The 23,037-nt window shown below is 43.0% G+C and overlaps 1 protein-coding gene across 4 annotated transcripts in view; it reads right to left on the bottom strand.

Annotated features, from left to right (window-relative positions):
* Fndc3b (fibronectin type III domain containing 3B) overlaps positions 1–23,037 on the bottom strand; it is a 284,468-nt gene that overhangs the window by 257,558 nt on the left and 3,873 nt on the right. Inside the window, exon 1 of one of the 4 annotated variants that reach the window (XM_040754602.1) lies at positions 1,045–2,501. The exons of the other annotated variants lie outside the window; for them this stretch is intronic. The gene's annotated coding sequence lies outside the window, so the exon portion shown is untranslated. Of the gene's footprint in view, positions 1–1,044; positions 2,502–23,037 lie in introns of those variants that run through there. 4 annotated transcript variants of the gene reach the window in all.

The following is a 23,037-nucleotide window of genomic DNA, read 5'->3' as shown; positions in this document are numbered from 1 at the left end:
AGACCAAAAAGCCTCAATGAGCAGCTTGAGAAACTCACCTCCATACCCCTCATCCTTCTCCTGAAAAAGGTGAGGGGCTCCGAGATGTGCATCAGTCGGGACAGCTCTTCCTGCAGGTTAGCACTCAGTCCCCAAAGAGTTCAAGAACTAATTACGAGGCCACGTAATGCCACACTGCCATGGGAACAGGACAGAAAACATGCAAGGCTGAAAACTGAAGCAGAACACTAAAGGCCTCCAGGCTTCTGTTGGCGCATGCAGATTGGCTATGGGGAGAGGCTGGCGAGGACTGCCCCGGCAGGAAAGGACATCCACCTAAGAAACTGTTCCATCCAGAGCAGAGACCCAAGGAAGAGGAAGGGAGCCCACAAAAAAGGATCTTGTGTCTGCTACTGAACAACCACAACATAAATCTGTATCCTTTTCAACAGAGGTGCTGCCTCAAATACATCGCCTCTAACACCCTTGCAACCTCTTAGAAATAACAGTCAAACAGCTACTTAAAAGTTATCTCAATGATGCACTGAAATCTCAAAGAGATAGATACTCCTTTCTGAAACATGCAATATAACGCCCCTTCTCCCATGGGCAGCATTTTCTTCGAAAACACAAAACAGTGTTAATGGTTTTCAAACTTCCCAGGTTACTCAATAACCACAAAAGTAACTGAAAGCTGTTAGAGCAACGGGCCAGTTTAGGACTTAATCGGAGCCTTGTGACCAAGCTTTCCTTAAAAGGCTCAAGTCAGGCGAGCCTAGAGTTTCCCAGGGGAAAAGGGGCTGTGTTTCATGAAGCCACCTGAGCGAGCAGAGAACACTGATAGTTTCACTAAGGCTGGATGTGGGCAGGCAGCAGGGAGTTTCCCCGTTCTTAGCCTGGGTAGACACCACTTCACTGAGTCTCCCTGTTCTCATCTGGAAACCAAGAACCACAGTGCTCCACCTCTAGGGTTAATAAGAAGGAATATGAAGTCAGGTGCAGCTGTTTTAAGATTAATATTTAGGCGAGTGTATAGTAATGTGCTTCACTGTGGCATTTTCATACTTAAGTGTGACTGGACTTTAAGGAAGTTCTGGTGTCCAGATTGGCAAACCCTGGTGACTGCTGCTTAGTGCCCTGACTCCTTCCACTGCTCATCTTGCAAGACCACACCAAAACTTCATCGTTGACATAGTGACCACAGAATCCTGGGGAAACAAGAGAGGAGATGAAGTAAGAAAAACTACTAAATTGCCAGTGGGAACTAAGAGCCAGCCTATCAGAGCAGCACAGGTAACCGCAATGAAGCTAGGAATCTTACCTCCGATCAGCCAGAAGAGCCATGGTCTAGCTACACAATCACTATCTTCTGCCATCTCTTGTAAATATGAAACAGCAAAGCCACCAAAGGGGGCAGAAGAGCATATTAGCCATGAACTACACCTCCACGCCACCCTCATCAAAAACAAAGGTATCCAGAATATTAGATTCCACAAGTCCAGACATAGTTTGCCCTCTCTGAGGGAGAGCTAGGGGAGGGAGCTGTGCAGAGGACAAAGCAGGAAGGCCATGTTTTTGTATAAACATGATCAGCCCAGGTCTATCACTGCAATACACTTTCTAACTTGAGTACAAGGCTTTTCTGACCATCTGGAGCTACTCCAGGCACAGGGCCAAAACTTCACAATTCCTTTGCAAAGTAAATGACAGATCAGTAACTGCCACGTCTCCAGCAGCAGCCAACGAGAGCACCACACGTCCTCTGTGCTCCCTGGAGTTTCACACATACTGTAAAAACAATGTGCTTCCAACAAAATAGTGCAGCAACAGTGTTACTTCGGAAGAAGACAACTTTTTTTTGTATGTATGATCCTACTATAGTATTGCATAGGCAGAAGTAGGCCATTTGTGAGTTTTACTGAAGAGGGCTACCTCTGGGTTGTAGTGAAGTCTGTATATATCCATTACTACTATGGAGATCGCACAAGAGAACTTTTAGATGCCTGCCCGCCCCACCCCCATGGGGACATCAAACATCACAATCATGTGGGTTACACGATACACCAGGCAACAGTGGTGAGCTCTGGGTTGACAGTCACCTGTACATTGGCAGGAGCTTCTTTTTAAATCCAGAGTTCAGCAACATCACTTTGTTCGCCAGTATAGCAAAAAGGTCGGCTCTCATGTGCTGGGTATGGTGGCAAAGGACAAAACACAAATCTTCAAAGTCCAAGCAGCTTCAGGTTCTGTGCCATTGACAAGCACCTGAAGGACCAGGTGTTTAAATTTGATAATCAGTACTAGGGAGGAAGCTTGGTAGGTGCCCACACCTAAACATGAGGACCCAAGTCTGCATCCCCAGAATGCAGGTGTAACTCCAGCACTGGGAGAGGGTGGGGTGTGTGCCCACCCTTGACAGTCAACCTAAAATCAACACACCTCATGTTCAGTGAGACTCTACTTCAAAATACAGAGGTGGAAAGGAAAGAAAATAAGACACCTAATATCTACCTCTGATCCACAAATGCACATGTGTGCACACACGCACACATGCACGCGCGCACACACACACATACACACACCACACAGACAATATATATCACACACACCAAAAAATTAATTAAAAATATATTTGAGCCAGGTGTTGGTGGTACACGCCTTTAATCCCAGCACTCAGGAGGCAGAGGCAGGCAGATCTCTGTGAGTTCGAGGCCAGCCTGGTCTACAGAGCAAGTTCCAGGACAGCCTCCAAAACAATACAGAGAAACCCTGCCTCGAAAAAAAATTTTTTAAATCTTCCCCTGAAGCACGATGAGAATATATCAACCAGTACAGACTTTCTGAAGACTTTTTTGGAGGCAGCAGGGTCCAAAGAGATGAAAGTTACCTTTACAGTCAGTGCTGGAGAACTACTTTATTTCTCTAAATAGAATATTTTCAAACGGTCATCTGAAGTTGGATACAGTACGAGCAAAGACAACATCTAAGAGAGAAGACATGAGGGGTTCTACAGATGAGTAAAAGAACTGTGCCTTCAGAGCAAACTGTAGACAGGGTCAAATAAAAATATAAACTCAGTAGTAAGTCTGCCCAATTAGGATACTATAACAAAATATCTTTGACTAGATAACAAACAACAGAATTGCATTTCTTACAGAGCCCGGGGGGCTGGGGGGGTGGAAGCAGGGGCACAGTGCTCACCTAGCACTCACAGAGTTAGTTCCTCCTGAGCTGTCTGTCCAGCCCTCTGTCTTCATGAATGGTTTGCTCATCTTACATCTCTGGCCACTCAGTGTCCCACACCTATTCTCCTTACAGCCCTCAGATCTACCCTGGGAAAAGGGAAGGGACTTATCATGAAGTCACACAGAACTCACAACTGTGACAGGGGAAAGGGCAGGCTCCCTAGAACAGGCTCACTGCAGGACCACAAAAGGACAAGGGACACTGACAGCATCGCATTTCCTGGAAACTTGGGTATCCCATGTTCATGTGGAGCCTCAAAGGCAGATCTCACCAAGAAAACTGCTGGGAGCGGAGTGGTTAGAAAGAGAACGCCAGCAATGGTAGGCAGCCAGCCAGGACAAAAGGCTCAGAGGCTAGGTGCTTGTCACACTATACTGAAAGCCTGAGTTCAACTCCCAGGACCCACAGACCCACAATGGAGGAGGGAACTGACTCCTGGAAGTTGTTCTCTGCCCTTTACAAGCATACTGTTACACACACACACACACACACACACACACACACACACACACACGTGTAAAAATAACCGAAAGCAAAGGCAAAGGCTCCAGGAGAGAGCAATGATATAAATGTCAAAGACAGAATGTAAAGACTGAGAATGCTGTTATTTAAGGAACTAGAGAACAACTGAGAAAACGGGGAACACACACAAATTAAGCCATCATTCAAACGCATGATCAATAAGCAGAGTGCTATAACTCTAGACTATAGGCAATGACTAGACTGGGGGGTTCAAGGCAAAGGGGTGGGAGTTCAAGGCCAGCTTCCACAACACAGCTAGCCTGGGTTACATGAAACCATGTCTCAAAAATCAAACAGGGTATACAATAAAACAAAGACTTAACAAATAAGAAAGACAGCTAAGACACAAATACAATGGAGAAACCATAACCACCTCCAGGTTTCTACAGCAGAAGTTCAGCACAACTTTTGTCAAAGGGTCAGAGGAGAAGCAACTCTTGCCGTGCCCACTCACTCAGTTCTACAGTTGTTCTCAAACTCTGATTCCTATCTAATCACTCACTTGACATTGTATCCTCATCATCTCCTATGGGACTCGGGAAAGAACCAACAGAAAACAAAATGAGAAGGACGGAGAGAGCTACAGGAAGGGAGGAACTAATAAGCGCGCTAAGATTTGGCCAAGTGGTGGTGGCACACACCTTTAATCCCAGCAGTCAGGAGGCAGAGGCGGTTGGATATCTATGAGTTTGAGGACAGCCTGGTCTACAGAGCGAGTTCTAGAACAGTGAGAGCTACACAAAGAAACCTTGTCTAAAAAAAAAAAGAAAGAAAGAAAACAAAAAAAATGATTTAGGCAGAAAACAGGGACTGGTGGTAAATGCCTATAATCACAGAAGTTGGGGGATGGTGGCAAGAGGGTCAGGAGGTCAAGGCCAGCCTCAGCGGCACAGCTATGTGAAACCTTGACACAAAAAACAACAAAAAAACTTATATTACATATAAAATCAGTTCTTCTAAAGTTACAGAATAGCAAGCATTGTGCCCAGACACAAGGGACAAAAAGAGAAAGCCACTTTCAAGGAGGAAAGTAGCTGCCAGCTGAGGTGTAGCAGGCAGGTATGGAGAGGTAGGGAAAAGGGAAGCTACTTGCCAGCCTTAGAAAAGGAAAGGGTTCAACTTACTGACAGCTTTTAAGACGGCCTGGGAAAGGACAGAACGGGGACTGAGCCCTTCAGGCCCTCCAAGCTGGCAGGCACCAGCACCAGGCCATATTTACAAGCAAAGACCTACACAAGTCACACACACGACTTTTCTCAGTATCCCTACACAGGTAGCCATACCTATAGACAAAGTCACATTCTAACACATATTGCCAATGACCTGGGTCATGCTCATTTGTGGGACTGGAAGGTTAACACTGAAGAAAAAAAACAGAGGTCCCTTTGGCTCTCTGCCCTGACTTCGTTAAGATTGTGCAACTTGTACAAATAGAACCATTTCCTGTCCGCTGCACAAAGCAGTTAATGGACTGGTACAATCCGGGGGATGATTTAATGGAAGAAGTCAGCCTGGTGGTGTCTTGCTGCTCTCCGTTTTTAAAAGGCACAAAAGGAAAGGAAAACACTGGTCACCAGTATCTTGCTGAACAGCAGTCCCTCCTTTGTGCTGTCTGCCCACACAGATTGCAAATAGCAAAGCCAAATTGCTTGAAAATAGCTACAAAACCATAAGCACCATCTATTTGTTAACTTTCACTACTAATAAGGTAATACAGAGGGTCGGCAGCACTGGCTCAGCAGCTAAAGGCACTTGCTGCATAAACCTAGTGACCCGAGTTCAGTCCCCAGAACTAAGGAGAGAGTCAACTCCCAAAAGTGTGCCCAACTCCCACAAGTGGTACAGTACACAAGTATATACACTCATACACACACCACACACACAATAATAACACCACTTGTAATCTTTAAAGCAATATACAAACTAGATACAACTATGGGGCTTAGGTTATAGCTCTGCTGGTAAAGTGCATGTCCAGCATGCAATGCATGAACCCTGGGTTCCAAGCCCAGAGCCCAGGGCATGCATACATGCCTATATACTCAGCATGTGGGAGGAAGAAGCAGGAGGATCAGAAGTGCAAGGTCATCTTTTGCGATACAGTGACTTCAAGGCCAGCCTGGGCTACCTATAGCCTGTCTCCAGAAATACCTGCTCTAACTTAATGCTGTAAGCTCAGAAGCAGCCACATAGTCTATGTTCTGATTCTACAGGACAGGAGTCAAGGAAGAAAAGGAAGACTGGAGAGGAGGAGGAACACATGCTGGGCTTCCAAGGTCCACATTTCCCTCCAATAAGTCAAGCCCTTTTGAGTAAGCTAAATGGAGTGGGATTTTATTACCTGCAAACACAATAAACTTTCCCTGAACACTTCAAACCTTTCCATCTGCATGCATACCCAGGCAGCTGAACTGCTGCCTTTAGTTGAAATTTCCTACAGTTCCAAGAAATAGAATTAGAACTCTGCTTCTAAGTGAAAATCTACCCACAGTGTCCTACTGGTTCAAACACATGGCATGTCTATGTCAAAACAACAGATGTCTAACACTCATTAAGTCACTTGCTCAGTAAACACTAATTGAGCACTCACTGTTTGCCAGACACCATGTAGAAGAGAGCAAGGAACACATGGAGCCTGCCTTCAGTGACTTCCTATTTAGTGGGAAAGCACGGGAAGAGGAATCAGAAGTCTGTCCCATGCCAGCCACAGCCTTGTCACACTCAAGCAACACCAATCACTGTAGGCAGAGAGCAGACGCTGTAGACTTCAGGTGCTGCTCCATGTGACTCATCTGCTCCTGTCATCTTCCTCCTTGTAAAGGGAAAACGAAATATATGGCATGGACCATACTTAAGGGAGTTCTTCCCATCGCTGAAGGGTGGGAATCACATCTATGACCTCAAGAATACAGAGGAAAACCTAACAATGAGTTTAGAAGTATCCAGTATCCATACAGGACATTGTTTCCAGGAGAGAAATTGGGAAGGGGCAGGGGGCAACTTATAAAAGGTTTCACCACCGCCCAGTCCTACCAACTCAGAACACACCACTATGAAGTTATGTCTCAAAAAGCAATGGACTGACACCCAGATGACAAAGCTCTAGATTAAACAACAAGCCCCACATTGGGGCTCAAAAGAGAGAAGGCTCAGCAGCTAAGAGCATACACTGTTCCTGCAGAGGACCCAAGTTTGGTTCCCAGCAAACCAAAGACCCTCATCAGGAAGATCTCATTTGCCTGCAACTCCAGTTGTAAAAGATCTACCTCCCACCTTATGACCACAGACACCCACACTCTCACAACTAACTAAAAAAAAAAAGGCATTTTCTAAAAGTCCTCATCAGTCATCACTAACTCCTTTTGGGGGGTCTACAATAAGACTGAGCCTAAGAATCCTAAAAAAAAAAAAAGAAAGAAATATTAGTCTCACTGTCCACTGGGTATCTTTCACAATGGTAATAGTTTTACAGAAAACAGGCAATTAGTAAGAAGGTCATTTAAAACAAAAATCTTTTACCGTCTATAGCAACTAACTTCCTGGCTAAATCCTAGAAAACCAAACTATAAATTCCCTAATGCTGAGGCTTATAGGATGACTAGCTAACTGGTTTGAAACATTTCTAAACGAAGTTCTTAATAATCAAATACATCGAAAGGGCAGGAATATTTGCCAAATAGCTTTGATTGACTGGATGATAAACATCTTTATATGTAAACATTAGGTCCACATCCTGGAAAAAAATAAGACAGTATTATGCTCAAGTTTAAGCAAGTTTATACAAGTTATCAAGTAAAGTGTGTTCAATGATTGCTTATCCATGGCAAAATGAATTGCATTATTGACGAAGAAAAATAAATAATCACACCTAACCTGTATCTATGCCCTAATTTCTTATACATTAGATACATTTCAAGTAAGTGAATTACTCTACACCTGTCCAGATAGTTAATTAATAATCCATACAACCATTTTGAAACCTAAATACCCAACCAAGCAATTCTTCACATCAAAATTTACTGCCAAATCTTTAGCTAGCAAGAGAATTTTTTTCAAAGCTTTTAACTCTCTTGCTGCGGATAAGCTTCAAACTCTCTGTTGCCATAGATCATAATTAATGTCAAGAGTTATGATATGAGAAAGGTCACAAAAAAGCCTGGTCATTTTGTAAATGAAATATAAAACTTGGAAAATGTTAGGAGCACTTCCTGGTATATATCACACCAGGTGCTACCAAGATAAACAGAGTCACGATGCTAATCAAGTGTTTGACCTCTTGTTTACACTTGTAATAAATGAGGCAAATAAACATGGAAAATGCTGGCAGCCATGAGACTGTGATAACATTAATTAACCTGGATAACTTGTCAAAGATAAAGGGGCCACCACTGTAGACAGCCCTGTGCTTGACTAATTAAGACAAAGAGAAAGAAAAGTGCCAATGAAGCCATCCTCAGTTCGTTGCTGTCTTCCTGCAAAGATGCTGGAAGGTCCTTGCTTTCCAATGCACCATTTCAGAAAGCAACAGAAAGTTCTCCATGTACTCATGGAGAATGCAAAGCGAGTATACGCCTGAGCCACAGTGCTAACCTAAGAGGCTGTCTTTAGTATGCACTACAGAGCCATTAAGATGGGAGATTTACGCATCTCCTATTGACTGAGCTCCTTCTAGCAGGGTTATATGATTTTAAGCAAGTCCCTGTGACTCAAGGTCTTCCTCTCACCACGTATTTCATAGATACTGAGTGTCTCAGAGTGAATTAGACAACTGAAGAACCATAACATCTCAATAAATCAAACCCATCAAAATAGCAATAAAGAGCTCACGGTTTAAGCCAGTGGTGGCACACACCTTTAATGCCAGTACTTGGGAGGCATTGTGATTTCTGTGAGTTCAAGGCCAGCCTGGTCTACAGACTGAGTTCCAGTACAGCTGGGTCTGTCACACAGAGAGACCCTGTCTCAAAAAACAAAAACAACAACAAAGATTTCATGACTTACAAGAAAAGCAAACATTAAAAAAGGTTGGTTGTCAAACAAAGAAAAAAAACTTCTTAAAATACAGCACATATAATCCATAGATTCTAACTCACCCGTGAGACTAACTCTTCAACGTAGTGTGGGCTGTGACCTGTAATGACAGGTTTGCCTAAGTTTTTTCTCTTTACCAATACTATTTTTGTCTTGTTATAGAAGTCATAAAATAACTACTTACCCTAACAAATATACAGACCCTCTCCAACATGACTGCTATGTGTGCCCACATAATGTGTTTGTGACAGGGTCTCTTGTAACCCAGGCTGACCTCAAACTCACTACACAGCCTGAGGATGGACTTGAACTCTTGATCCTTGTGCCTCTGCTTGGGTTCTGACATTACAGATCCATCCTACCATCAAACTCAATAAGCATCATACCATGGCAGTTTGATGCCACACTGGAGAATCAGCCCAGGGTCTCCATGCTAGACAAGTGCTCGACCAGCCGAGCCACATGCCCAGCCTGAGGGATGCTTTTGAATCTGCAAAGTGATCTGTGAGATTGCCAACTGCCAGAGTAATGTGGAGCAATGAGGTAACTTGCAAACGTATGGCTAAGAAAAAAAAAAAGGCAAAAATTGGGTCAGTCTGACAGACATCAGCCAAGTCTGCCTATACACCAAACTTGCACATAAACCTATTCATGATTTCCATGTGGGAAAAGGCCAAATGTCTCAATAATTAAAATGAAACACTTTAAAGCTTTTAAATGATACTCTTCTTACTCCAACAGTGAGTCTCCATGATTCACTATTGAGATTTTTTTCCCCTCCTCCTTGCAAGTCACAAAATTAAATTTTCTTCATTTCTAGCCAGGGGCCACTCAAATAGATCTAATGGTTGTAGACAGCACTTCCTGCCTACTGTAAGAAAATAATAGGATTGCCATTATTAACATGGCCTGAGGCTTGCACTGAGGTGGGGCTCGGGAGAAAGTGACCTTTCATTTTCATCAGTTTGCCTGAATGACTGCTGGCTTTAAGAGGGGAAGAGGGGATGTTATTTTCCCCCAGCAGGAAGGCCTAACGCTAGCTCACTCACCCTCCAATGCCCATCATGCTTTCCATTCAACTGTGCTGAGGGCTACAAAAGAACCTGCCAGTAAACAGCTGGCTGGAACTTAGTGCTATTTTCACGTTTTACTTGGGGTGTCTGACGGTCAGGTGACAACCTGATAGGTGCTGTTCTCTCGTACACTGTAGGTGGATTCTGGGGATGGAACTTAGGTTGCCAGGCCTGCAGCAAGAGTACCTTTAAGCTGCTAAGCCATCTTGCAGGCCCTCTAGGTCACTTTAATGAAAAGGACATCCTACACAAAGAGGGAAAAAAAAGGTAGCAAAGTTACTTCCAAGTCGCCGTCACCATTTCTTGCCAAGGTGTTCTGATGTCTAAAGAGGGGAGGAAAGTATGTAAGGTGCCGACTTGGAGATAAAAGGCAGGTTCTGGGATCCCCTTGGTTTTACCCACTCATGTCAAGGCTGGATCCCACTGTAAAAAAGAGAGAGATCCACAAGGGAGAAGGGTGGAGGAGAGGGATTCTCTCTTACTACTCCCTGTGATCCTAGATGGAGAAGAAGACCTGTTATGTATCTACTTAAAAAGGGACAACCTCTCTTGCAGGAGGCAGGGAGAAAGAAAAATGCTGGAAGGAATAGAGCTGGCCATCCTAAGCAATGCTTCGCCTTCAGGAATGCCCTCCCCACCCCTGCCCAATGTGTTGCAAATGTGTACTGCCTCACACCAAGCTCCCGCTACCTCACTAACACAAACAGCTCAGGAATGACTTAGGAGACGAGTGAGGGCAGTCATTTGAAAAGGGACATGAGGAGTTGAAGTCAAAGCTGAGAGGAAGGCTGACAGACATTTCATTTCAAACAACTAAACTGTTTAGGTAACTACTACCCCATTATGAATGCACCTGACCAATTTCTGGGGGCCCAAAGTAAAGCAATAAGATGGCAGTGTCACTTTCTGAGCAGGTGGCCGTCCAACTGAGTGCTCCTGACAGACAAGACTGGACTTACAGACTGGACAAAACAGGATCTGAAGCCCAAACCCTCTAGGGCACTCATACTCAGCCATGGACTACAAATCATTTAAATTAGGGTTTCTCTTCTTACCCAAACATGAATTCCAAGCTAAGTGAGTAATGTCACATGGCTCCCAAGTATGAAAACTATGTGATAATCATCTATTATTTATGCGCAAGGGCTAAAGAATGCTAAAGAAATGGTTTCCCCAAAAAGATGTTTCCTTTAAATCTAACATGTCCTACAGTCTAACTTTCTAGAAAACCATTCTATATTTTCCTTCATGAAAAATGTGTATAATTATTGGCTATGATTTCTTGAAAAAATGTTATCAAAGATATTTCTTAGCTAGCAATAAAAGGCATTGAAGACATTCAAATATCCCAATTAGTTTTATTTTGTTTTGTTTTACAGAAAGAATTCTCTGTCAAACAGAACTCTGGGAGCAAAGTAGAGCCACTTTCTTAAACTGGTCCATGACTCAGTGAATGGGAAAATCTGTTGTCCCGCATGAAATGCAACAGAGTGAACAAACTCACCTTGGCTGTACCATATCCTTCCTCAAGGACTAACCAGCCCATGCCCCAACCATCCCAGCATTTCAAACTAGCAAAGACAATTTTTCAAAACAACAAAGTAAATGGCAAACATGTGGGACCCAGAATTACAGTGACAGAGGAAAGCTTGAAGAATCCATACTGGAGACGATGACTGTGCTGTGTCCTGGTGGATTTAAACAAGCTCTTTTTTGTTTGTTTGTTTACTTATTTATTTTTACCTCATGTGCATTGGTGTTTTGCCTGCATGTATGTCTGTGTGAGGGTGTCAGACCCCCTGGAACTGGGGTTGTAGGCAGATGTGAGCTGCCATGTGGGTACTAGGAATTGAACATGGATCCTCCACAAGAGCAGCCGGTGTTTTTGAACACTGAGCCATCTTTCCGGCCCTTAAATAAGCTCCTAGGAAGCATGAAGTAATTTAAAAGAATTAGAAGGCAATACATAAATAGAAAGTGTCCCTGTTGTCATGTTGACCTCGAATCTAACAAGCAAATGAGGAAGTCTAAAAAGGGTAGCGTTCTGAGATCTCCCAGATTGCCGCAGGCATCACTGATATCTAAGGACACAAGATGGGTAACAGAGCAAGTTAAATAGTGTTCATAAATCAAATAAACCTGCAAGTAACAGTCTCTTCAATAATGATAAAATGTTACAGCAATCTAAAATACTACCAAATAAGTCTGAAACAAAATATAAGCTTCAAAACTCATTCATTTATTTCTTCCACCATCATCGCAGACCTTAAAAAATTCCAATACTGAATTTACTTCCTAAAAAACTAAATTTCATAATAATTTCTTCAAATATGAGTATAGAGGGCTGAATGTTATGTGCACCTGCTATCTCACCACAGAAGAGTCAGGGGATCAAAATAAACTTGAAGCCAGGCTGGTCTATACAATGAGTTGCAGGGCTACATATCCAAACTTTGCGTATTGGGGGGATCAGATCCACAAGCAAATTTTAGTGTCTCTTATCCAAAATTAATTAATTAAATACCCACTTGTTGGCGATGGTAGTTAAGTGGAAAACAAGTCCAAGTGATCAAAAGTATGAGCAAACAGAACTGGAGACAGGCTCCATGGGTAGGAGTGTTTCCTGTGCAAGAGTGAGGGCTTGAGTTCAAATCCCCACACCCACAGAAAACGCCTGGTGTGGCCACGCGCTCCTGTAACCACAGCACAATGGGAAGTGGGACAGGAGGCTTGTTGGGACTTGCTGGCTGCTAAACTAGCTCCAGGTTCACTCAGGGAGAGACCCTGTCTCAAGAGAACAAGACACACAGTGACAGACTAGGAACCTGGCATTCTCCCCTGGCTTCCTCCCCTGAATACACATGGACACACACATTCACAAATGAAACACTCACATCCCAAAGTCAAATTATTTCTTTTCTTTCCATCACGGGGGGGGGGGGGAGTACTCTTCACAAACTAAACACGCAAATATTAATTTGCTCTTCCTGCTATCACAAGGTATGAAAATGTCCCACAACCAACCAACCCTGGCAGCCATGATGAGGGCCCTCTGCACAGGCGGACAGGGCATCAGGGCTCTCAGGACTGCCTCTGCATCAGGGCTCTCAGGACTGCCTCTGCATCAGGGCTCTCAGGACTGCCTCTGCATCAGGGCTCTCAGGACTGCCTCTGTGGGATTCTGCCTGTTTCAGCGCACACCAAACCAGCAGGTGACTGAACCACTCACCGGTCCAAGGAGACAAGCAAGCCAGGATCACCTTTCCATCAAGGAGCAAGAAAATGGCCTTGGGTCGCGGTCGTGAGGAGTGTCTTCACACACTCTCTTTGTCCACACAAACTTTACAAGGACAGACGCCAGTAAGGCCTCGCTTCAGACCCTTGTCCTTAACTCACCTCTGGTGAACTCCCTTTCCACAGATGGAGTAGAAAGCTAAGTGACTTCCAACAAAGGAAGCATTTAGAGCAGCCAGCTAGCCAGGTTTAGCCTTGGCTGTCCAGGAAGGCACAGGCTCCAGGTTCCTCCAAATCTTGAGGTCACCTTTAATTAACCACAGGAGCCTCTCTCCCACTCTAGGCAGACCTGTACATCCCAGACACGTGGCTGCTTTGGTACAACAGACACCACCACAAGGTTCACTGTGAAAACAGACATGTCTGTAATCGGAATGTGTTTGATTTCCCAGGTACAAATGAGGGGTACAGCATGTCATTCCACAAAGTAGCTTAACTCAAACACGCGAGGTGAGCTTTGAAGGGGTGAAGAGGCTCCCTGCATAGCATGCAGCATGTCTGGACGATTATGTGTCTCTGTCACTTCTTGAAGCAACTGCCTCTCATTCCCCCATTCTCCACATTTAGTGTCTTACAGATCGCTTTCTTGGAAGATGACTTTTGTCCTCCATGTTCTGTCATCTTAAACTTAAATTGGTATTACAGAAAATAATCCAGGAAACATCTCCCTCTCAGGAGAGCTCCAGAATATTATTGTTGTATCAAAAGTTTATTTTAGATTTCCGGGAAACAGACAAGAAAATGGGAGGCATTCAATTTTGCCTGGCCTTAATATTCAGCTACCTGGGAATACACACACACACACACACACACACACTGTTCCAACCTGGAGAAACATGCACGATAATAAATGAGAAGTCAGACATGGTGGCACATGCCTGTAATTCCAGTACCTCAGATGCTGAGAGGAGGCTGAGGCAGATAGAAGAATCATGAGTTTGAAATTACCCTAGGCTATAAATCAAGTTCTAGGCCACCTGGGCTATATGACAGACCTTGATTTTGTGTGTGTGTGTGTATACACATATATGTGAATATTAGTACATATGGTTATGGTTACAGTTACAATTTCTGCTGGCTACAATAACAAGCAAAACCCATATAATCAAAGACCACATTTTTAGCAAACAGAAATTTTCTAAATTGGCAATCTGAGTTTGGGGTAAAGTCCACAAAACTCTTTGGAGAAGTTTGATTTTTCTAAAATAGCAATAGGTGAAAAATCTAAGTTTGCACAAAAAGGTAACTATGTCTTTAATTTATTTCAGTATTTATTACCCTGAGTGAAAAAAAAAATACAACAATAGGAACTCAAAGTGTCTATAATTAACAAGATTCTTCAGTAGAAGAATCCCAACTGAGTGCTTGAAGAAAGGCGGTAAGTTCAAACTCAGCCTGAAACTCAGCTATCAACATGCAGGCCCTTGAGTTAGGCTGGGGGTCCAGCACATTGGTAAAGCACCAAAGAGGGGAGGAGGGAGGAAGGGAGGGGTCGCCTAATTTAGATCAGCAATCATCCCTATTGTCCACAGAGACAATGAGACAATCCAACAACCCCCAAAGATGGCATGTTCTAGGAGATGTTCAAGTCTGAGAAAATGATAGGCCAGCAGTTCTCAACCTGTGGGCTGCAACCCCTTTGGGGGTTACATATCAGATATCCTGTATATCAGATATTTGCATTATGATTCATAACAGCAAAATTACAATTATGAAGTAGCAGCAAAATAATTTTATGGTTGGGGGTCATCACAACATGAGGAACTGTATTAAAGGGTCGCAGCATTAGGAAGGTTGAGAACCACTATGATAAAGTATCTAAAGTGATAATGCTGGAATGCACTGATGATAGGCAAAGAATAGGACATTGTTTTCCCCTTAGTAATTCCGTAAGCACAGTGTGGCTGTTCTTCACTCTCTTCCTCAATATAATACCATGCTCTCGCATCTTTTCCTGTTGCTTGGAAATTAGTTTTCCTCTTGAGAAAATAAGGTCACAAAAATGAGCAGCTATGGTATAAATACAATGGTGTTTTGCCAAGCCATTTATATATATGGTAATACTTACATAGCACATACATAAACTATACAATACATATCTATATGTGGTTATGGTCAAAAGAAAATAGACCCATTTAGAGAATACACACACATACTACTGTCAGATGCTCATGAGTTCACTATTTTCCAAGAGCTTGGGAATAAATGGCAAATGCCTTGTGCCCCAGTAAGCAAGACTGATTTTGCCTACAGCATATTTGTATGTGATGTAAGTCTTTCCACTGGCATATTTATCTGACACTTTCAATGTCGCAAATGTATAAGTTACCCATGATGCTTGGTTTCTTATCCCATCACCTAAGTGACTATCTCCAACATGACTACTTAAATCATTTCTCTTAGATGGAAATACCAAAGTGCTTCTTAAAAGTGGATAGTGGTAAAGGTTCGTGAAGTGTCCATCTAGTCCAGACTTCTCCGTGGATCATGCACATCAGGAAAGACTGTGTTCTTACAGGGCCATACACACAAACAGACCGGAAGCCGTTTTCACTTTATGACAACTTTAACCTCTCCCTCTTCCCTTGAAACCAGTTAAAACTAAGGAAACACATCTCACAGGGAAGGGAACAGGGAATGTTCAGTTGGCAGGACTTGCCTAGCATACAGAAAACCCTGGACTTGACTCCCAGCACCACATAAAATGTGTGTGATTCCCATGAAGCCTTTAACGTAAGCAAGCACCCAGGAGGTGGATGCCGGAAGCTCAGAGGGTCATCCTGAGCTACACAGTGAGCTGGAGGCCAGCCTGGGCTATGTGAGCATTTGTCTCAAAAAATAAACAAGCAAAAGTTGAAAGAATCTGCCTTACCAGATTCTATCTTCAATTTTTCTCATACCTTTTTTAAATTTTCACACACTACAAGAGTAAGTTCACATTTTAGTCACCTTTAAGCATACAGTTTTTCATAGCATTATATACACTCATAATGACTATCGTCGCTATTCATTTTTAGCTTTTCATCATTCCAAATACAGACTCTATCCATCCATTACTATACCCCCAGCTACTTTGTCTCTACAACTTACTGATCGCTGGTATCTCATACAAGTAGCAATATATGACAGTTAATATATGATACTTATCTACGGTGGTTTGAATGAAAAACCTCTCCCATAGGCTCATGTATCGGAACACTTCCTCCCCATTTGATGGTGCTGTCTGGGAAGGTTAGGGCACATTTAGGTGGTGGACCCTTGCTACAGGAAGTACATTAGCAGGGACTTGGAAGGTTTTTGGGCTTGCCCTACTTCCTGCTCTCTCTTCTCTCCTACTCTTCACTCCTCTCTCTCCTCTTTCCTCTCCCCACCCTTTGCTTCCTCATCAGCCAGCTTCCCGTGCCTGCCTTCCCCACCGTGGTGGTCCCAGAAGCCAAAACAAATTTCTTTTCTTCAGGCATTCTATCATTGAAACTATTACATTATCCTTTTCTGCTTCAAGGTCCATTCATGTTAGAGTGGGTAGTCTCTATTCCTTCTCATAGCTGAATATTCACGGAAAATACCTTATTTGGTTTATACATTCATCTGTAGATGGACATGGATTATTTCCACTGCTGGCCTGCTACAAATAATGCTATTGTAAGTCATGGTTTAAACATATCTGAGTCCCCACTTTCTTCTGGGTCAAAACCTCAGAATAAAATTGCTGGCAATATAGTAATTCTGGTTGAATATTTTTATGAACTACAAAACTTTTCCACAGAAAATATACCATTTTACATGACCAATAGCAAGACACAAGGTTCTAATTCAATGTATTTTCAAGAATTCTCTTACTCAATAATCCAGAATGATGTTACCCTAAAACAGAACTATTTTCCCTAAGGTAAGAAAACATGCAATAGAAAAAAACAGAGGTAGTAAATTATCACTTTCATTATTTTCCTCAACTAACTTAAACAATAGAGAATGGCAGTTGACTGTAATTGATGTCTACTATTAAGTTCTGTGCAAGAGATCAAGCCAAAGCCTTCTATACTAGGAGAGTGCTGCACCTTACATGCCCTCCAGGACCCCCCCTTCCCCAGAAAACCTCTTAAAACAGGAGAGAAAATGGAGCACAGATCCTAAAAATACATGAAAGATTTTGGACTACTATAAAAAGTTAGCAAATCTCATGAGATTTCACTGCAAACTGAAGAGGTACTGGCAGTTGGTGGCTGTTAAAGGGTCAGTTTTCTTTAGGAGTGTGGCACTAGTAGGGTCCTCATATCCCAGTGGAAGATATCATGACCATTCACGTGTCGACAGTAAAAACAAATTCAGTGGGTTAAATACATGAATTTTTTTGTTATTGTTGTTTTGTTTTATTTTGTTGTCTTGGGAAGACAGGATTTCTCTGTGTAGCCCTGGCTGTTATGAAATTCCATCTGTACACCAGGCTGGCCTCGAACTCAGAGATCCACCTACATCTACCTCCAAGTGCTGGGGATAAAAGTGTGATCCACCACCACCTGGTAAATAGTTTTTAAGTTGACAAATCTATTCCTAGAAGACCTCATGCTTGAGTAACTAGGTGTAAAATATACTGAGATGTTATCCTAGTTTTCTTTTTGTTACTGTGAGAAAACACTGACTAAAACCAACTTATGGAAGAAAAGGGTTATTTGGCTTACAGGTTACAGTTTATCATGGAAGGAAGTCACTGCAGGAACACAGAGGCAAGGACCACTGTTGACTGGTTTGCTTCCAGGCTTATGTTCAGCAACCTTTCTTATACAACCCAGAATCAGCAGCCTAGGGAATGGTACCACCTACAGTGGGCTGGGCCCTCCTACATTAATTAGCAATCAAGAAAATGCTTCACAGATTTGCCCACAAGCCACTTGATGGAAGCAGTTCTTCAATTGAGGTTCCTCTTCTCAGGTGTGTTAAGTTGACACCAAGATTAGTCATCACAGATGTGTTTAAAGATATTATTTATTTTTGGTAAATTCCTCCAGTCACTCAGAATGTCTTCCTTTAGTAGAAACAGGAAAGGAATGCATATCTAACCTGGCTAAATACTTAATTCACGAATTCCTACAACTAGGCCCAAAGGCGAGGCAAAGGCAGCCAGTCTGACTAGAGATGCAGGTCAGTTGGCAGAATGCCTGTTTAGCAAATGTAAGGCTAACATACAGCTGTAATCCCAGCACTCAATCCCAGTGCTCAGTCTCAGCCTTGGGAAGTAAAGGCAGGAGGAGCAGACACACAAGGCATCCTCAACACATAGTGAGGGAGGTCAGCTTGGGCTAAATGAGGCTGTCCCAAAAGAAAAATAAACATCCTTAAAGCCTTTAGGGACCAACGAGATGGCTAAGGCCTGGAAAGGTACTTGTCATGCAAGCCTGCAAACTGAGTTCAACCCCAGAAGCCATGTGAAGACTAAGAACCAACTCACAAATCTGCAGTCTGGCCTCACACATTCACACACACACACACACACACACACACACACACACACACACACGCTTTCATTCTTGGCCTTACCAATCTGCTATCAAGTACTTAGAGATGAGTAAGTAACGTGGAGGAAACAAAGGTCACCAGAACTCCAAAACAAGTGTGTAACAATGCACTCTGCTTGGGAGGCCAGTGGGGCAGTAGACACAGAACCATCCCCAGCCCATGCTTCGATCTCACAGTTTATAAGGACACTGGTTTTCCCATTGTGCTAAAATGGTTTGTTCTCTTAATTAGATAAATATTTCTCTGGTGACATATTTAAACTTTGGAGATATATATTCTAAAGGCTTTTTGTGAGCATTATTTACTTATCTGAGGGGTGGACTTGCGTATGTCATGGCATGTATTGAAGTCAGTGAACTTAGCAGGAGTCACCTCTCACCTTCCACTATGTAGGTCCTGGGGTTTGAATTCAGGTCATCAGGCTTGGCAGCCAGTACCTTTACTTGCTGAGCCATTTTAATGACCCCTAAAACTTTTCATTAGCAATAGGAGGTCAAACCTCATCCTAGCTTTGACTGGATAGTTGAAATTTTCTAATCAGCTACACCTAGAACAATTATGGTACTTCTAACAAAGATGTCTCCCCCAGAATCCGGGCAATCCAAGCCTAACACATTAAACCATTTTGTTTCCTGGAGTTTTATGTGTAAGTGTGAGGGGCAGAGGTCAACACTGGTGTCTTCCTTGGTCATTCCACGCCTTGTTTTTTAAGACAGGGTCCCACAGTAAACAAACAGTAGTTCGTGGAGCCAGCTGCTGGCCAGCAAGCCCGGGGCTCCTCCTGCACTGCATTGAACAGACATGCCCAACTCCGCTCAGCTTGCCGCATGGTGCTGGGGACCTGAACTCGGGTTTCACGCTTGTACCACAAGCACATTACTGACTGTGTCATCTCCCAAGCCCGTAAATTCAGAGGGCTGAAGGCCCTCCAGTTTCATTCTTTCTCAGAGTTGAAAGGGAGAGAAGAATTGAAGGAGCCACCAGTCTGCTCCAGGGTTGCAGGAAGACTATTCTCTCCACTTTCCAAAAATATGAGCAAGGCAGTTCTGCATGTGAAAAGGAAACTGCTTTGCCTGTGTCAAAAGGGAAAGAAAGTAGAATATTCCATTAACAAAGAACCTAGTCTAGATGTCAAAGTAAGTCTTCTGCATCAATAAGGGTATGAAATAAAATTACACTCTCAGCTCAAATAATCATTTAACACGGGGCACTTTAAAACACTGAGGCTAAAACCTCCACTCACAACCCCTCAATTCACAAGCCCTCCACCCACCCCCAGTCTGTTATGTAAAAGTTATGGGGAGGTTAAACGACACTATACTCATAAAATATAATACTAGTTCCGATAAGGAGCTGGCTGGAACTGACAACATTGCCAGGAATATCAGAACTTATGAACCGGCACATCTCAAACCTGGGCAATGAAAAGAAACCCCAAGATTGAATTATTTTCTCAAGAGGAAACATCCTCACTGGCCGCTGAACCTCACAGGATGGCAAGTTGCAGTTTTAAAACTCCAAAGCCTCTTACCCTCCACTCCTGTCCCACATACCTTTGGTCTCCACAGACAAACTCTTGCTCCTAAACCTACTACAAATAACTGTCCCCCGGGTGAGCCACGACTTCAGACTGGCATCTCCTTGGCTGTATATTACAAAAGGCTCAGGTAATCCCCAAGCCACCCTCCCATGTGTGCCTGTACTCTCCAAGCATGGTCCATTGCTCCAAAACCTAGAGCCTAAGCATATGTTTATGGGCATTTTGCTAATTCAAATACCACCTATGTAAACTGAAGAACCAAGCTGCTCCTCCTCCACCCACATGCATTCCTGACAGCAAAGAGCTAAGGTTTACCTGGAAACAGAGTCCTACCGGGAAACACTCTTCTTCTGCTTCTACTCACCGACATCTAGGTAAAGAGTAACAGTTGGGACTCCAATGCGGAAAGCAGGGAGGCTACAAAGACTGGCCTTCCCTGAAAACACGACTGTTTCCCAGCTGCAAGTGTTGAAAGCTCAAATAAAAGTCTCAGATAACACGAGGACTAAAGCCTTGCCCACCATTCAGCATTGGAAGCTCCTCTCAGAAACTGAACTTCTGCTTCATCTCAACAGTGACCCTGAACCAAGAAAGCCACACTGGCCTGGCCATGCTCTCAACAGGGCTAGTCCAGCCAAAGCCCGACTCTCCAAGCAGCTCAGAGAGGACAGCTTAGGTGCACGGCCAGCTTTGGGACATCACTTATGGGCTATTCCACTGGGTATGGGAGGAAGTAAGGAAACGATCTAAGCTTAAAGGTTTATTTACTGGCCACAAAAGGAAAACTAAATTATTTTTCAAACTGTCCCAGCACAAATCTACAGTCTCTAAAAACGTGCAAATTCCAAAGGGCCAGCTCCAACTGAAACTCTGGAATATAATGAACTATTAAGTTTATATAAAGCTTTGTAACTTTTAAAGATGCCATGGTATAACCATTTTTAAACGATAAATGAGTTGCTTTCTCTTTATATTAAGATGGGGAAACCCAGGTCAAGAGAGGTTCAAAGGTTTACCACAGTCACGGAAAGGAAAATGATTCCTTGACAAACTAGGTTTGCTGATACCAAACTGATGCTAGGATACAGTCCTCAATCTTTGCCTGTCATTCATCATCTTTAAGATTAAAGTGGGTCCCTCGTTTGTATTAAGCATCATGATATCCTAACAAATTGAACCACACATATCATGGTTAAATTGTGTTTCCATATTTGGCACATTCCCTAGGACACTATAATTCTATTTATAACACAGTTCTTACCCTGATTCTGATGTTACCCATGGCCAGGAATGGGTATGAACAAGACATTCAAATGTCTGAATGTTCTCATTAACCAATGCCTGGTCTGTAGTTGAATTTATAACTTTGCAATAGCTGGAGGCAATGTGATTATATTTATACTAAAATACTGCAATTTAAAATGGATTCATTGATGTAAGTCTTTGGGATTCTACTGTGTCCTGGAGTCATGATTATGACACTAGATTATCCCTGTAACTCTAGAGAATACACACAGATTCAAACATATTTATATTGAGCATGGAAGTTGTTCCTTTAAAATTCTAATAAAGTGTGGGCTGGAAAGCTGTCTCAGCATTTAAGAGCTTGCTCCTGCAGAGGGACAGAGTTCAGCTCCCAGCATTAACATGAGGCAGTTCACAACCACCTGTAACTCCAGCTGCAAGAGACTCTATAGCTTGGGCCTCAGAGAGCACCTACATTCAGGCCCACACGCATATGCACCTAATTAAAAATAAAGTTTCTTTGAAGTCCTAATAAACAGACGTTATTTCTCACTTGTCTTTTCCTGGAGTGTTGTATTTGAGAAACAAGTGATCAAAAGTATGAGCAAACAGAACTGGAGACAGGCTCCATGGGTAGGAGTGTTTCCTGTGCAAGAGTGAGGGCTTGAGTTCAAATCCCCACACCCACAGAAAACGCCTGGTGTGGCCACGCGCTCCTGTAACCACAGCACAATGGGAAGTGGGACAGGAGGCTTGTTGGGACTTGCTGGCTGCTAAACTAGCTCCAGGTTCACTCAGGGAGAGACCCTGTCTCAAGAGAACAAGACACACAGTGACAGACTAGGAACCTGGCATTCTCCCCTGGCTTCCTCCCCTGAATACACATGGACACACACATTCACAAATGAAACACTCACATCCCAAAGTCAAATTATTTCTTTTCTTTCCATCACGGGGGGGGAGTACTCTTCACAAACTAAACACTCAAATATTAATTTGATCTTCCTGTTGTCATGAAGATGGCCCCCCATGCCATCCCCCCATCCTCAAAACAAAAAGGGTTATCTGAGATATCTACAGACAGAATCAAGTCAGATTAATGAGCTTGGACTTTCACTATCTCATACAAGATCAGGAAGTTTTTGGAATTCCTTCTACCAAATGAAACCTTAAAAGGCCAACAAATGTAAATTAAACTCACTTATCAAAAAACAAAATTCTCTATCCATTTGTGTATTGCTATTCAAAGGGTCATTTCTATTTCTGCTGCTCTAGTCCAGCACAATTTATGAATGAATCTAGTGGGTGATTGTCTAGGGGGGAGGGGTTCAGACAGTGTTATACATCCTTGACTGGAGCTCCCTATGTAGAGCAGGCTCCCTTCAAACTTAAGTGACTGCCTCTGCCTCCTTAGTGCTGGCACTAAAGGCATGGGCCACTACACCTGCTTGACAATTTAATTTTATGTTTTGACAGTAAAACTATTTAAATTCTTCAGATCAATGCTGCAACTCCATAAAGGAAAACTTAGAAAGTCATTTTAAAAGAACTGCCCACTGAGCAGGTGATGTTGTAAGGGGCTGTACTTTTGTT

Source organism: Mesocricetus auratus, unplaced genomic scaffold (assembly GCF_017639785.1).
Source record: "Mesocricetus auratus isolate SY011 unplaced genomic scaffold, BCM_Maur_2.0 Super-Scaffold_100011, whole genome shotgun sequence".
Classification (NCBI taxonomy): domain Eukaryota; kingdom Metazoa; phylum Chordata; class Mammalia; order Rodentia; family Cricetidae; genus Mesocricetus; species Mesocricetus auratus.
The sequence above is the reverse complement of the archived record's forward strand: the minus strand, read 5'-3'. Positions and strand labels throughout refer to the sequence as shown.